Below are 17,500 nucleotides of genomic sequence, written 5' to 3' on the forward strand. Positions count from 1 at the left end.
GTTAAGAGCAGCATTGTTTTGGTGCTAAAACTAGTAAAAGTCAAAGCAAGGTACATGCTTTTTCCAGGGGTGGGGTTCCGGAACCCCTGGAACCCCCCCCCCCCCCCCCCTGGGTCCGGCCCTGCATTACGGATTAAGAAATGTAACGCGAGGACATCTCAGAAGAACCGTGATCAATAGCGAAGAGAGAGAGAGAGAGAGAGAGAGAGAGAGAGAGAGAGAGAGAGAGAGAGAGAGAGAGAGAGAGAGAGAGAGAGAGAGAGAGAGAGCCAGTGAGCCAGTGAGCCAGAGGCAGAGAGAGGCAGAGAGAGAGACAGACAGACAGAGACAGAGAGACAGACAGACAGAGACAGAGAGAGGAGAAGACAGAGAGTTAGCAATACAGAGAACCATGAATAAAAATAAAAATAAATGTATCGATTGGACATTGGATTTCCCTTCTTTGAGCCATGTGACGTCAGAGGCCTACAAAACTTCATAATTATTTGGGCGTTTCAGGTTAACCGAAACTTCAAAGGAACTACTTACTTCATATTTGGGACACGCGGATTAACCCACATATCAAAACACACGTCTGCAAAACTGTACAAATGACGCGATTTGCAGATCTATCTCGGGAAGAAATTGAAAACAAAAGACGACTTTTAACTCCGATCAAATACCAACACACTTCAGCTGAACAAAAGATGAACATGGGAGACACCCTGTCACGTTTCAATATATCACTTAAGGTGATTATGAACCGGTTAATTACTACTAATTAACTAACCACACCACGATCCACTCTCGCAGTCATACAATTAAATAGAGTCAACAAAAGTATAAGTTTCAGACGCCTGTTTATGTATAAACTCGCCACCTCCCTCGAGCCTTCACTCAAAATATGTTCCTTTTACGTTCTCAACACGTAAAAAACCCGTGGTCACTGACAAAATGCCAGTAGTATATAGAAAATTATAGTAACACGCTGAACCCGTGTAAATACAGTCAAAATGAGAATGTTCTGTTCAAAAAAAGCTCTAGTTCATGCAGGGGTCACACACCCCACGTTGTCACTACTCCAATGAAATCACAGATAAGAAAAAGACAACGGTGGTCAACGGGGTGCGTAAGACACGGTGCACTTAGCTTTCTTTCTGTATGCTGGTTAGCCGGTATGCTGGTTAGCCGGGTTGCTGGTTAGCCGGGTTGCTGGTTAGCCGGTTCGCTGGTTAGCCGGTCTGCTGGTTAGCCGGTCTGCTGGTTAGCCGGTTAGCGTAGCTTCCTCAGGTCCCAGCTCCAACGTCTGCAGCTAGCAGTGCCCCGTCAAAAGGCAGCCGTGCAGCGGTTACAGGCAACCGACAGAAACGAACGAAGGCTGCAAACAGAAAGCATCGGTGCACTAAACATGTCAGCTACCCCTCACCCACCACCTTAAAACATGTCATCTTTAAATATCTCATCGAGCACGTGGGCCTGCACAAAACGGACTTTTTACAACAACAAAACAGTCATTTTCCGTCCTTCTCTCCCTATCTGCAAAAACCATATACAGATTAGTATTTTAGCGTCACAGAGAGTAAATTATGCGCTAACCTGGAAAGAACAACAGAGAGTAAATTATTCCACAACACAGACTCATCAACAGCGTTAAATAATGATTTATTACCTCAAAAGCCTATGATTGTACTCTCAATGGAAGCAAAGTCCGCCTCCTCCCTGGAACAGCCTCTGTTCGTCAACAGTGACCAAAAACCTCCAGAACCCCTTGTCGAATCCTTATGCGAAAGCCATCGCCGACGAAGGAAAGTTGACGACTTGTCCTCAGCAAAGTACTGGCAGTGAGACAGGAAAAACTAGTGGAAGCTCCCCTAGAGTGCCGAATACAATATTCGGTGAAAAACCATCATACTCTAGAAACTGTGTATTAGATCCTTCCCCTTCTGCCGCTGGGTGTCAAGTGCCTCGTGCTTGTGTCTCTCTCAGACAACCTAGCCAATAACACGTGACTGACCTTGTCACAAAACCAGTCCAGCTATACACAATTCTGCCTCCCAAGCAGAAAAAAGACACGAGAAACTTAATCCCTGAAAATCCCGTGCGCGCTGTCAGCGAAAAACCGTCAGCCCTATGACAGCAAAAACCCCCACTGTGAAACTCGTGCGCTACAAAACATCCGTGCTGATTGAGCACTGTCAGCAAACTCTGCTGTAGCCCAATATCACGTACAGGCGCTTTCTATCATAATCGACCAAGAACAGGCACTCTACTGAGTGACACTTTCTTGGTCTCTGTCACCCGATCGTGACACACCTCCCCTCTTCAAGACGAAACCTCGGTTTCGCTCACAGTCATGTTCTCCTCTACAGCCCGAGAGAGAAAGTCAGCTCCAACATTGTTGGCGCCCGGAATAACGCGTACCGTGAATTGGTACGGTTGGAGAATCAACGCCCAGCGCATAAGTCTGGCGTTTGCCAACCTTGCAACCTGAAGATATTGCAGAGGTTGATGGTCTGTTTCCAGACAGAAAGGTCGTCCTCAAGAACGAGCAACCCCTCGTTTCACCCCTGATGACTACAACCTTCTCTGTCTTCTTGTCTTTGTTCTTCTGGTCTTTGTTCTTCTCCCCGTAGGCTGTCCTCTCTATGTAGGCGCGCAGCAGGTTGGCGTGGTACAGGCGTGCTTTCCCGTGCATCATGATCCTGTAGTCGTTCTGGCCCACCTTCGCTGTCACCTCAAAAGGTCCTTGCCACTGCAGTTGTAGCTTGTTGTGTTTGACAGGTAGAAGTAGCAACACCCGTTCTCCAATCTTGAAGCTGCGCGGCCGTGCCTTGCGGTCGAATCCTCGCGCGTAACGCTGTGCTGCTCTTCCCAGGTTCTCTTGAGCCAGTTTGCAGGTCTCTTCAATCCTGTTCCTGAGTTCTACTATGTAGGTCGCTGTCGTCTGCACCTCCTCGTCAGCTTCTTCGTCCGTCCAGGCTTGACGCAGGATAGCCATGGGACCGCGTACCTGTCTGCCGTACAACAACTCAAATGGGGAAAAGCCCAAGCTCTCCTGAGGAACCTCGCGGTATGCAAAAAGCAATGCTGGGATGTACCTGTCCCACGTGCGTGGTTTCTCCTGAGCTAGTTTCCTCAGCATGGTCTTCAAGGTGCCATTGAACCTCTCCACCAGTCCGTTGCACTGAGCATGGTAAGGAGTGGTGAAGTGCTGCTCCAGTGATAGCAGTCGTGCTGCCTCCGCCATCACTCCTCCCGTGAACTGCGTGCCTCTGTCGGTGAGTACCTCTGATGGAATTCCCAGCCGGGACCACATAGTAACCAGAGCCTCAGCTACTCGCGTGGCTTCAATCGATTTCAGAGGGATCGCCTCTGGGTATCGAGTAGCGTAGTCCACCATGGTCAAAATGTATCTGTTTCCGTCCTCAGACGCAGGCAAGATGGGCCCGATGATGTCCACTGCCACCCGACGAAAGGGTTCGTCGATGAGCGGCATCTTCTCTAAGGGGACCTTCCTCACCCTTCCTTTGGCAACCACCTTCTGGCACTTATCGCAGGACGCACAGAAACGTCGGACATCCGTGCAGATGCCTGGCCAGTAAAAGTGGCGCCAGACACGATCCGTGGTCTTCTTGGTGCCAAGATGACCTCCCAGAATCGAGTCGTGTGCCGTTGCCATGACACCCTCGCGAAACTCGCGAGGCACGACAACCTGTTTGAATGTACCTTCTTGGTTGCTGAACTCCCGGTAGAGCAACTTCTTGTCCCTGAGGAACTTTGACCTCCCATGCTTCCCGCTCAGCTTCACCTTCCCCGACTTCGCGTGCTCCCGAGGAGTCGCTAATGTCGGATCAGATGCCTGAGCCTTCGCGAGAAGCGCGGGGGTCACGTTCCCCAGGGCAGCTCGTGCAGCAGGTAGGGGTTTGAGAGGTTTGTCCTCTCGCTCCGCCTGTGCCCGCGTGAGCACTGAAATGACGTCGGGAGACCGATAAACGGGAACCTCCCTGGTGACGCCGTCCACAAACTGAACCCGGTTTCCAATGAGCAGGTCGCATGGAGGATCGTCCATGACGACGGCCACAATGGTCCCCGTGAACAACGGTGTTACGACCTTGATCACTGCCGTGTTCAAGTCGTAAGCGTGAGATGCCTCGGCCATTCTCACCCTGATGCTGTCTCCTGTGTAGGCCATAGCTGGAACTAGACTCGCCCGAACCACTATCATGTCTGCTCCTGTGTCCCGCAGACCTTCGCCCTTCACTCCGTTAACGTAAACGTTGCAGTGGGGCTGGAAATGTTTCCTGGAGCACGGAACGCAGAGTTGTGGAATTGTGCATGAGCTCGTGACGTCCCTTAACTCCTCGCTGCCAACAAAGTGTACGCCCTTCTGGTCAGCCTGTCTCTTGTGGCAGTCCTTCTTCACGTGGCCCCGCTTGTTGCAGTAGTAACACTGGATGTCAGTTCTGGAACTTGATCCTTTGTGTCCCTGATCGTCCTTCCCGTCCTTGGGTCCTGAAGAACCCGAATTTCCCGATTTTCCCGGCCGTGAGCCTGAAGATTTGCCGGAGATCGCCTGGGCGTCCTCGTGTACTCTGATCCAGTCGGCTGCCTCCTGAGTAGTCTTTGGCTGGTGCTCCTGCACGAAGGTCACCACCTCAGGTCGCAGGCTGGACATCAGTTGCTCCATGACAATGAGGTCGGCAAGGTCGTTGACGGTCCAGTCCTTTTCGGCCATCTCCACCCAGCGCCGCAGGTAGAGATTAAGGCGTGCCACAAACTGATGACTCAGCTCGCCGCTCAGTCTCTTGCTGTTACGCAGACGTCGTCTGTAGGCTTCCGCAGTCAGGTTGAAGCGCTGGAGTAACGCCTTCTTTAGTGCCTGATAGTCTCTCGCCTCGTCGTCATCCAAAGCGTTGTAGAGCTGCAATGCGCGTCCCTTTAAGCAGGTGCTAAGGCGGCTAGCCCACGTGGCCTCTTCCCACTTCTGGTCAGATGCAATGCGCTCAAACCGGCGTAAAAAGTCGTCGAGCTCGTCCTTGTCATCGTCGAACGTCGGCAGTCTCGTACGGTTGGCAACAAACGTCGGCGCGCTAGCCTGAGTAAGCGTACCCTTCTCGGCCTGCAGCCTAGCTAGTTCTAGCTGGTGATCGCGTTCGGCCTGTTTGTCCTGTCTGTCACGTTCGGCCTGCCGTTCCCTTTCTTGTCTGTCAAGTTCGGCCTGTCGTTCCTGTCTCTCAAGCTCGTCTTTCTTTTCCTGTCTGTCACGTTCGTCTTTCTCTTTCCGTTCTTGTCTGTCAAGCTCGTCTTTCCTTTCCTGTCTGTCTCGTTCTGCCTGTCGTTCCCTTTCTTGTCTGTCAAGTTCGTCCTTCTTGTCCTGTCTGTCACGTTCTTCTTTTCTTGTCAGTCGCTCAAATTCTTCCTTCCGTTCCACTTCTAAGCGTTTTAGAACGCTTCGGGCTCTAACGCGTGCGTCTCGCTCAGTCGGTTGCTCACTACCAGGAGTCTCGAAAGTTATTCTCCTCGTCGGAGATCCCCCTGTGGCCATGGTTAGTTTTAGCAAAGCTTTATTACCAAAGTAAGTCTAACGCAGCTATAGCTAGAACACGCGGTGATGAAATGGATACAAAAATCCAGCAACCGGAAAATGCAGAAGAAAAATCCAAACGGTGTAGAACAAATCGCGTAGCCTACTTTATGGCTGCTTTTTGCGGTGAAACAAAGTGTTTCCCACAGCCGTGGCCTACTTTATCGGCTGCTTTTTGCGGTGAAACAAAGCGTTTCCCACAGCCTTGGTTAGGACAGAAGTCCTCGGACCCTTCCCCCCCAAAATTCCAACAAAGTCAAAATATGGAGAAAAATCCAAGTAAAACAAGACGGTAGAAATGTAACCTGTTACAAAATGCGAAACAACAATGTAGAGAAAACTGAGTAAAACGAATAACAAATCCGCTAACCCCGCTCAGCTCTCTGCAACGGAAAACTCTGAACGTACAACAACAAAGATTCACAAACAAAGGAAAGGGAAGTAATCACAGTTAGCGCATACAATAACTCACAAATTACAATTTACATTTCCTGCAAGATGTGAATCGCTTAAGGTGTGGTATATGATCAAAACTATACAAAAAAGGGTAGCACCAAGCAGAAAATAAGTCGAGCACTGACGAGATTATCTGCTCTTAGTTATCCTTAATTGGTGGGTCTTTATCAGTTGGAAATTAACTGAGTAAATCCCGGCTTGGCCCCCATGTGTCACGTTTCAATATATCACTTAAGGTGATTATGAACCGGTTAATTACTACTAATTAACTAACCACACCACGATCCACTCTCGCAGTCATACAATTAAATAGAGTCAACAAAAGTATAAGTTTCAGACGCCTGTTTATGTATAAACTCGCCACCTCCCTCGAGCCTTCACTCAAAATATGTTCCTTTTACGTTCTCAACACGTAAAAAACCCGTGGTCACTGACAAAATGCCAGTAGTATATAGAAAATTATAGTAACACGCTGAACCCGTGTAAATACAGTCAAAATGAGAATGTTCTGTTCAAAAAAAGCTCTAGTTCATGCAGGGGTCACACACCCCACGTTGTCACTACTCCAATGAAATCACAGATAAGAAAAAGACAACGGTGGTCAACGGGGTGCGTAAGACACGGTGCACTTAGCTTTCTTTCTGTATGCTGGTTAGCCGGTATGCTGGTTAGCCGGGTTGCTGGTTAGCCGGGTTGCTGGTTAGCCGGTTCGCTGGTTAGCCGGTCTGCTGGTTAGCCGGTCTGCTGGTTAGCCGGTTAGCGTAGCTTCCTCAGGTCCCAGCTCCAACGTCTGCAGCTAGCAGTGCCCCGTCAAAAGGCAGCCGTGCAGCGGTTACAGGCAACCGACAGAAACGAACGAAGGCTGCAAACAGAAAGCATCGGTGCACTAAACATGTCAGCTACCCCTCACCCACCACCTTAAAACATGTCATCTTTAAATATCTCATCGAGCACGTGGGCCTGCACAAAACGGACTTTTTACAACAACAAAACAGTCATTTTCCGTCCTTCTCTCCCTATCTGCAAAAACCATATACAGATTAGTATTTTAGCGTCACAGAGAGTAAATTATGCGCTAACCTGGAAAGAACAACAGAGAGTAAATTATTCCACAACACAGACTCATCAACAGCGTTAAATAATGATTTATTACCTCAAAAGCCTATGATTGTACTCTCAATGGAAGCAAAGTCCGCCTCCTCCCTGGAACAGCCTCTGTTCGTCAACAGTGACCAAAAACCTCCAGAACCCCTTGTCGAATCCTTATGCGAAAGCCATCGCCGACGAAGGAAAGTTGACGACTTGTCCTCAGCAAAGTACTGGCAGTGAGACAGGAAAAACTAGTGGAAGCTCCCCTAGAGTGCCGAATACAATATTCGGTGAAAAACCATCATACTCTAGAAACTGTGTATTAGATCCTTCCCCTTCTGCCGCTGGGTGTCAAGTGCCTCGTGCTTGTGTCTCTCTCAGACAACCTAGCCAATAACACGTGACTGACCTTGTCACAAAACCAGTCCAGCTATACACAATTCTGCCTCCCAAGCAGAAAAAAGACACGAGAAACTTAATCCCTGAAAATCCCGTGCGCGCTGTCAGCGAAAAACCGTCAGCCCTATGACAGCAAAAACCCCCACTGTGAAACTCGTGCGCTACAAAACATCCGTGCTGATTGAGCACTGTCAGCAAACTCTGCTGTAGCCCAATATCACGTACAGGCGCTTTCTATCATAATCGACCAAGAACAGGCACTCTACTGAGTGACACTTTCTTGGTCTCTGTCACCCGATCGTGACACACCTCCCCTCTTCAAGACGAAACCTCGGTTTCGCTCACAGTCATGTTCTCCTCTACAGCCCGAGAGAGAAAGTCAGCTCCAACATTGTTGGCGCCCGGAATAACGCGTACCGTGAATTGGTACGGTTGGAGAATCAACGCCCAGCGCATAAGTCTGGCGTTTGCCAACCTTGCAACCTGAAGATATTGCAGAGGTTGATGGTCTGTTTCCAGACAGAAAGGTCGTCCTCAAGAACGAGCAACCCCTCGTTTCACCCCTGATGACTACAACCTTCTCTGTCTTCTTGTCTTTGTTCTTCTGGTCTTTGTTCTTCTCCCCGTAGGCTGTCCTCTCTATGTAGGCGCGCAGCAGGTTGGCGTGGTACAGGCGTGCTTTCCCGTGCATCATGATCCTGTAGTCGTTCTGGCCCACCTTCGCTGTCACCTCAAAAGGTCCTTGCCACTGCAGTTGTAGCTTGTTGTGTTTGACAGGTAGAAGTAGCAACACCCGTTCTCCAATCTTGAAGCTGCGCGGCCGTGCCTTGCGGTCGAATCCTCGCGCGTAACGCTGTGCTGCTCTTCCCAGGTTCTCTTGAGCCAGTTTGCAGGTCTCTTCAATCCTGTTCCTGAGTTCTACTATGTAGGTCGCTGTCGTCTGCACCTCCTCGTCAGCTTCTTCGTCCGTCCAGGCTTGACGCAGGATAGCCATGGGACCGCGTACCTGTCTGCCGTACAACAACTCAAATGGGGAAAAGCCCAAGCTCTCCTGAGGAACCTCGCGGTATGCAAAAAGCAATGCTGGGATGTACCTGTCCCACGTGCGTGGTTTCTCCTGAGCTAGTTTCCTCAGCATGGTCTTCAAGGTGCCATTGAACCTCTCCACCAGTCCGTTGCACTGAGCATGGTAAGGAGTGGTGAAGTGCTGCTCCAGTGATAGCAGTCGTGCTGCCTCCGCCATCACTCCTCCCGTGAACTGCGTGCCTCTGTCGGTGAGTACCTCTGATGGAATTCCCAGCCGGGACCACATAGTAACCAGAGCCTCAGCTACTCGCGTGGCTTCAATCGATTTCAGAGGGATCGCCTCTGGGTATCGAGTAGCGTAGTCCACCATGGTCAAAATGTATCTGTTTCCGTCCTCAGACGCAGGCAAGATGGGCCCGATGATGTCCACTGCCACCCGACGAAAGGGTTCGTCGATGAGCGGCATCTTCTCTAAGGGGACCTTCCTCACCCTTCCTTTGGCAACCACCTTCTGGCACTTATCGCAGGACGCACAGAAACGTCGGACATCCGTGCAGATGCCTGGCCAGTAAAAGTGGCGCCAGACACGATCCGTGGTCTTCTTGGTGCCAAGATGACCTCCCAGAATCGAGTCGTGTGCCGTTGCCATGACACCCTCGCGAAACTCGCGAGGCACGACAACCTGTTTGAATGTACCTTCTTGGTTGCTGAACTCCCGGTAGAGCAACTTCTTGTCCCTGAGGAACTTTGACCTCCCATGCTTCCCGCTCAGCTTCACCTTCCCCGACTTCGCGTGCTCCCGAGGAGTCGCTAATGTCGGATCAGATGCCTGAGCCTTCGCGAGAAGCGCGGGGGTCACGTTCCCCAGGGCAGCTCGTGCAGCAGGTAGGGGTTTGAGAGGTTTGTCCTCTCGCTCCGCCTGTGCCCGCGTGAGCACTGAAATGACGTCGGGAGACCGATAAACGGGAACCTCCCTGGTGACGCCGTCCACAAACTGAACCCGGTTTCCAATGAGCAGGTCGCATGGAGGATCGTCCATGACGACGGCCACAATGGTCCCCGTGAACAACGGTGTTACGACCTTGATCACTGCCGTGTTCAAGTCGTAAGCGTGAGATGCCTCGGCCATTCTCACCCTGATGCTGTCTCCTGTGTAGGCCATAGCTGGAACTAGACTCGCCCGAACCACTATCATGTCTGCTCCTGTGTCCCGCAGACCTTCGCCCTTCACTCCGTTAACGTAAACGTTGCAGTGGGGCTGGAAATGTTTCCTGGAGCACGGAACGCAGAGTTGTGGAATTGTGCATGAGCTCGTGACGTCCCTTAACTCCTCGCTGCCAACAAAGTGTACGCCCTTCTGGTCAGCCTGTCTCTTGTGGCAGTCCTTCTTCACGTGGCCCCGCTTGTTGCAGTAGTAACACTGGATGTCAGTTCTGGAACTTGATCCTTTGTGTCCCTGATCGTCCTTCCCGTCCTTGGGTCCTGAAGAACCCGAATTTCCCGATTTTCCCGGCCGTGAGCCTGAAGATTTGCCGGAGATCGCCTGGGCGTCCTCGTGTACTCTGATCCAGTCGGCTGCCTCCTGAGTAGTCTTTGGCTGGTGCTCCTGCACGAAGGTCACCACCTCAGGTCGCAGGCTGGACATCAGTTGCTCCATGACAATGAGGTCGGCAAGGTCGTTGACGGTCCAGTCCTTTTCGGCCATCTCCACCCAGCGCCGCAGGTAGAGATTAAGGCGTGCCACAAACTGATGACTCAGCTCGCCGCTCAGTCTCTTGCTGTTACGCAGACGTCGTCTGTAGGCTTCCGCAGTCAGGTTGAAGCGCTGGAGTAACGCCTTCTTTAGTGCCTGATAGTCTCTCGCCTCGTCGTCATCCAAAGCGTTGTAGAGCTGCAATGCGCGTCCCTTTAAGCAGGTGCTAAGGCGGCTAGCCCACGTGGCCTCTTCCCACTTCTGGTCAGATGCAATGCGCTCAAACCGGCGTAAAAAGTCGTCGAGCTCGTCCTTGTCATCGTCGAACGTCGGCAGTCTCGTACGGTTGGCAACAAACGTCGGCGCGCTAGCCTGAGTAAGCGTACCCTTCTCGGCCTGCAGCCTAGCTAGTTCTAGCTGGTGATCGCGTTCGGCCTGTTTGTCCTGTCTGTCACGTTCGGCCTGCCGTTCCCTTTCTTGTCTGTCAAGTTCGGCCTGTCGTTCCTGTCTCTCAAGCTCGTCTTTCTTTTCCTGTCTGTCACGTTCGTCTTTCTCTTTCCGTTCTTGTCTGTCAAGCTCGTCTTTCCTTTCCTGTCTGTCTCGTTCTGCCTGTCGTTCCCTTTCTTGTCTGTCAAGTTCGTCCTTCTTGTCCTGTCTGTCACGTTCTTCTTTTCTTGTCAGTCGCTCAAATTCTTCCTTCCGTTCCACTTCTAAGCGTTTTAGAACGCTTCGGGCTCTAACGCGTGCGTCTCGCTCAGTCGGTTGCTCACTACCAGGAGTCTCGAAAGTTATTCTCCTCGTCGGAGATCCCCCTGTGGCCATGGTTAGTTTTAGCAAAGCTTTATTACCAAAGTAAGTCTAACGCAGCTATAGCTAGAACACGCGGTGATGAAATGGATACAAAAATCCAGCAACCGGAAAATGCAGAAGAAAAATCCAAACGGTGTAGAACAAATCGCGTAGCCTACTTTATGGCTGCTTTTTGCGGTGAAACAAAGTGTTTCCCACAGCCGTGGCCTACTTTATCGGCTGCTTTTTGCGGTGAAACAAAGCGTTTCCCACAGCCTTGGTTAGGACAGAAGTCCTCGGACCCTTCCCCCCCAAAATTCCAACAAAGTCAAAATATGGAGAAAAATCCAAGTAAAACAAGACGGTAGAAATGTAACCTGTTACAAAATGCGAAACAACAATGTAGAGAAAACTGAGTAAAACGAATAACAAATCCGCTAACCCCGCTCAGCTCTCTGCAACGGAAAACTCTGAACGTACAACAACAAAGATTCACAAACAAAGGAAAGGGAAGTAATCACAGTTAGCGCATACAATAACTCACAAATTACAATTTACATTTCCTGCAAGATGTGAATCGCTTAAGGTGTGGTATATGATCAAAACTATACAAAAAAGGGTAGCACCAAGCAGAAAATAAGTCGAGCACTGACGAGATTATCTGCTCTTAGTTATCCTTAATTGGTGGGTCTTTATCAGTTGGAAATTAACTGAGTAAATCCCGGCTTGGCCCCCATGTGTCACGTTTCAATATATCACTTAAGGTGATTATGAACCGGTTAATTACTACTAATTAACTAACCACACCACGATCCACTCTCGCAGTCATACAATTAAATAGAGTCAACAAAAGTATAAGTTTCAGACGCCTGTTTATGTATAAACTCGCCACCTCCCTCGAGCCTTCACTCAAAATATGTTCCTTTTACGTTCTCAACACGTAAAAAACCCGTGGTCACTGACAAAATGCCAGTAGTATATAGAAAATTATAGTAACACGCTGAACCCGTGTAAATACAGTCAAAATGAGAATGTTCTGTTCAAAAAAAGCTCTAGTTCATGCAGGGGTCACACACCCCACGTTGTCACTACTCCAATGAAATCACAGATAAGAAAAAGACAACGGTGGTCAACGGGGTGCGTAAGACACGGTGCACTTAGCTTTCTTTCTGTATGCTGGTTAGCCGGTATGCTGGTTAGCCGGGTTGCTGGTTAGCCGGGTTGCTGGTTAGCCGGTTCGCTGGTTAGCCGGTCTGCTGGTTAGCCGGTCTGCTGGTTAGCCGGTTAGCGTAGCTTCCTCAGGTCCCAGCTCCAACGTCTGCAGCTAGCAGTGCCCCGTCAAAAGGCAGCCGTGCAGCGGTTACAGGCAACCGACAGAAACGAACGAAGGCTGCAAACAGAAAGCATCGGTGCACTAAACATGTCAGCTACCCCTCACCCACCACCTTAAAACATGTCATCTTTAAATATCTCATCGAGCACGTGGGCCTGCACAAAACGGACTTTTTACAACAACAAAACAGTCATTTTCCGTCCTTCTCTCCCTATCTGCAAAAACCATATACAGATTAGTATTTTAGCGTCACAGAGAGTAAATTATGCGCTAACCTGGAAAGAACAACAGAGAGTAAATTATTCCACAACACAGACTCATCAACAGCGTTAAATAATGATTTATTACCTCAAAAGCCTATGATTGTACTCTCAATGGAAGCAAAGTCCGCCTCCTCCCTGGAACAGCCTCTGTTCGTCAACAGTGACCAAAAACCTCCAGAACCCCTTGTCGAATCCTTATGCGAAAGCCATCGCCGACGAAGGAAAGTTGACGACTTGTCCTCAGCAAAGTACTGGCAGTGAGACAGGAAAAACTAGTGGAAGCTCCCCTAGAGTGCCGAATACAATATTCGGTGAAAAACCATCATACTCTAGAAACTGTGTATTAGATCCTTCCCCTTCTGCCGCTGGGTGTCAAGTGCCTCGTGCTTGTGTCTCTCTCAGACAACCTAGCCAATAACACGTGACTGACCTTGTCACAAAACCAGTCCAGCTATACACAATTCTGCCTCCCAAGCAGAAAAAAGACACGAGAAACTTAATCCCTGAAAATCCCGTGCGCGCTGTCAGCGAAAAACCGTCAGCCCTATGACAGCAAAAACCCCCACTGTGAAACTCGTGCGCTACAAAACATCCGTGCTGATTGAGCACTGTCAGCAAACTCTGCTGTAGCCCAATATCACGTACAGGCGCTTTCTATCATAATCGACCAAGAACAGGCACTCTACTGAGTGACACTTTCTTGGTCTCTGTCACCCGATCGTGACACACCCTCCATCAGCATAAATGCAGTCAACACACAACTCCAAGTTTTGCCGCGGCCAAATTCAAACCCCTCGCGAAGTTCACTCAGCTCTGTCGCACACACAGCCACCGGCCGAGTCGATATGCGCGGGGCAAGTAGTTTCGACATGTCCTTTGAAGATATGAATTTCTTCCTCAGTGCAGAAAATGAACCTGACATGCCACCATCCACAACAATGCAAGTTCTGCTTACTTTCCACAACTGTACCATAAACAACGTGAACATCACAATTACAAAATAAGACAAAACGTGTTGATTGTCTCTGCTGTTAACCCCACAAGCTTACTCAATGAACTCGTCCAGTCTTGATCGCGAGACAGGGTGACGACAAGTGTGTACAACAGTTACTGACACTGACGGTGCAAAGAGATGTAGCAACTTAATTGATGTTTTATTTGATGTTCATGAATTTTCCGTTCCTTTGATTATGTTCTGAACAAAATGTTGCGATAATCAAATATTCTAATGTTAATTGAAGGAGTTGAATAAACTTTTGAAGTTGCACTATTTTTGTGGCGCATTGAAGTGTATGTGTTTGGTGTAAACAGGTGTTCTTGGTGTGTGTGCTTGATTGCATGTGTGTGTGCTCGTTCAATCGTCAAAACAACCACAAAGCCAGTACCTGAAAGGAATTCGATCGATAGCCTACATAAATGTTATTTGCGTTTTTGACCAAAATATGACATTTTACACAGATCTCGACAGTCATTGTTCACCTCGACCGCTATCGCGGTCTCGGAGAACAATGACTGTCTCGATCTGTGTACAATGTCATATTTTGGTCAAAAACGCAAATAACGTATACTGTTTTGCATAATTAACAAATAAAAAAAGCACCACAAATCCAATAAATGCAAAGCCCACAAAAACACGTCTGGCAAGTGCAATTTGCAAGCAATAACAGACTCTTTGGGGATTCAACGGATTATGAAAGAAACCCGCCTGAGGCTGTTTTACGACGTGCCAAAAAGCGTCACGCGATCCAGACAAAATGGCAGGTTGCTTACGGCAGCAAGACATAAATCAAAAGAAAACAAGCACGTGGAAAGAAAAAGGCGGAAGCTAATTCCACCCACTTGTCCCTGGCAATGGCCTGAGAATTCTTGATTGTATTGAGTTCTCCTGATTTATGCGTTATTGTGCCGGGACTGAGAGGCGTTTTTATACGAGATAACAAACTCGTAGAGTTTTGTGTGCGTGCGTGTGTGTGTATGTGTGTGTTTGCACTTATCTCCATGGAAACATCCTTCCTTTTTCTTGACCTCCTTTCCCTTGCCCTTACAAAGATGTCTGCTGGAAAAAAACTGCTCTTCATTACATTCAGTCAAGTTTTGACTAAATGTTTTAACATAGAGGGGGAATCGAGACGAGGGTCGTGGTGTATGTGTGTGTGTGTGTGTGTGTGTGCGTGTGTGTAGAGCGTTTCAGACTAAACTACTGGACCGATCTTTATTACATTTGACATGAGAGTTCCTGGGAATGATATCCCCGGACGTTTTTTTTCTTTTTTTTGATAAATACCTTTGATGACGTCATATCCGGCTTTTTGTAAAAGTTGAGGCGGCACTGTCACACCCTCATTTTTCAATCAAATTGATTGAAATTTTGGCAAAGCAATCTTCGACAAAGGCCGGGGTTTGGTATTGCATTTCAGCTTGGTGGCTTAAAAACTAATGAGTGAGTTTGGTCATTAAAAATCGGAAACTTGTAATTAAAATTATTTTTTTTATTAAACGATCCAAAAACAATTTCATCTTATTCTTCGTCATTTTTTGATTCCAAAAACATATAAATATGTTATATTTTTTATTAAAAACAAGCTCTGAAAATTAAAAATATAAAAATTATGATCAAAATTAAATTTCCGAAATCGATTTAAAAACAATTTCATCTTATTCCTTGTCGGTTCCTGATTCCAAAAACATATAGATATGATATGTTTGGATTAAAAGCACGCTCACAAAGTTAAAACGAAGAGAGGTACAGAAAAGCGTGCTATGCAGCACAGCGAAACCACTACCCCGCTGAACAGGCTCGTCAGTTTCACTCTGTTATGCACAAGCGGCGGACTACGGTCATTGTGAAAAAATGCAGTGCGTTCAGTTTCATTCTGTGAGTTCCACAGCTTGACTAAATGTAGTAATTTCGCCTTACGCGACTTGTTTTCATTCTCCTCCCTTTCCGCCCCTTTACTCATATTTTTCGAATGATAAGGGTTTTTAGTTCAGGTTTGTTAACTTGCCCTTTTCCACCTTACGCCTTAGTCATCTTGATAAAACTGATTTTCGGGTGTGTGCATAACTTCTTCTTCTTCTTCTGCGTTCGTGGGCTGAAACTCCCACGTACACTCGTGTTTTGCACGAGTGGAATTTTACGTGTATGACCGTTTTTACCCCGCCATTTAGGCAGCCATACGCCGCTTTCGGAGGAAGCATGCTGGGTATTTTCGTGTTTCTATAACCCACCGAACTCTGACATGGATTACAGGATCTTTTTCGTGCGTACTTGGTCTTGTGCTTGCGTGTACACACGGGGGGTGTTCGGACACCGAGGAGAGTCTGCACACAAAGTTGACTCTGAGAAATAAATCTCTCGCCGAACGTGGGGACGAACTCACGCTGACAGCGGCCAACTGGATACAAATCCAGCGCGCTACCGACTGAGCTACATCCCCGCCCCGGTGTTCATAACGAGTTCCGGAAAGAGGTTAATCCTCTTAAATCTGAACAGGCTTTTACGTGGGATACTTGGACACATACCGACAAATAACATCCTGACTGCTTGCTGTGGTGAATTGGACTTTTTTCATGAATTAATTTATTAAAACGTCGCTAGTTGCTTTTACGAAAAATTCATTAAAAATTACAACTGTGCATAGAGAGCACACAGGCTGATCAAGTTTGGTATGTGACCAAGTGGAGGGATGGTTTTATTTTAATCCTGGCCTGTTCTGAGATCGTGAGCCAAACTGTTTCCACGGGAAGGAGTGTGCTTTTAATTGTCATTCAGTTTTATTAACCAGACTTCCCTATGGCTGTATCCGTCCCTTTGCTCACACAATCTCCGGAACCAAACGCAGGCATGTTCTACCTTCCACCCCGCTCAATAACATAGCCCAAAAAGGACGCACAAAACCCTTGCGAAAATGTAATCTGTATATATGTAAAGAGAAGGCAGAATGTTTCTATAATTAAACAAACACGCGAATAAACCTATTTACAGTTAGAGCTGCTTCCACGTGCGCCTGAGGGCTTGCACACACGCACGTGCGCACAGAATACAACACGGTGAATAGTTTACCCAGTTCGCTAATTGGATAAAAATGGAAGATCAACAAGCAAAACGGCTCCTTCTTCTATTCACAAAACAACACATAAGATATATTCGTAAAATATTCCTTGTTTTTTGTGTCTTTTTTATATTTAGTCAAGTTTTGACTAAATATTTTAACGTAGAGGGGGGAATCGAGACGAGGGTCGTGGTGTGTGTGTGTGTGTGTATGTGTGTGTGTGTCTGTCTGTGTGTGTGTGTAGAGCGATTCAGACTAAACTACTGGACCGATCTTTATGAAATTTGACATGAGAGTTCCTGGGTATTATATCCTCAGACGTTTTTTTCATTTTTTTTATAAATGTATTTGATGACGTCATATCCGGCTTTTCGTGAAAGTTGAGGCGGCACTGTCACGCCCTCATTTTTCAACCAAATTGGTTCAAATTTTGGTCAAGTAATCTCCGACGAAGCCCGGACTTCGGTATTGCATTTCAGCTTGGTGGCTTAAAAATTAATTAATGACTTTGGTCATTAAAAATCTGAAAATTGTAAAAAAATTATTATTTTTATAAAACGATCCAAATTTACGTTCATCTTATTCTCCATCATTTTCTCATTCCAAAAACATATAAATATGTTATATTTGGATTAAAAACAAGCTCTGAAAATTAAAAATATAAAAATTATGATCAAAATTAAATTTTCGAAATCAATTTAAAAACACTTTCATCTTATTCCTTGTCGGTTCCTGATTCCAAAAACATATAGATATGATATGTTTGGATTGAAAACACGCTCAGAAAGTTAAAACGAAGAGAGGTACAGAAAAGCGTGCTATCCTTCTCAGCGCAAC

General features: G+C 47.6%; 1 protein-coding gene across 1 annotated transcript in view; it reads left to right on the plus strand.

Moving 5' to 3' along the window:
• The window catches only part of LOC138953272 (putative neurotrophin receptor LTRK 1), a 29,430-nt gene that overhangs the window by 3,622 nt on the left and 8,308 nt on the right, over window positions 1-17,500 (plus strand). The window lies entirely within an intron of this gene.

The sequence above is a fragment of the Littorina saxatilis genome, linkage group LG1 (assembly GCF_037325665.1).
Source record: "Littorina saxatilis isolate snail1 linkage group LG1, US_GU_Lsax_2.0, whole genome shotgun sequence".
Classification (NCBI taxonomy): Eukaryota; Metazoa; Mollusca; class Gastropoda; order Littorinimorpha; family Littorinidae; genus Littorina; species Littorina saxatilis.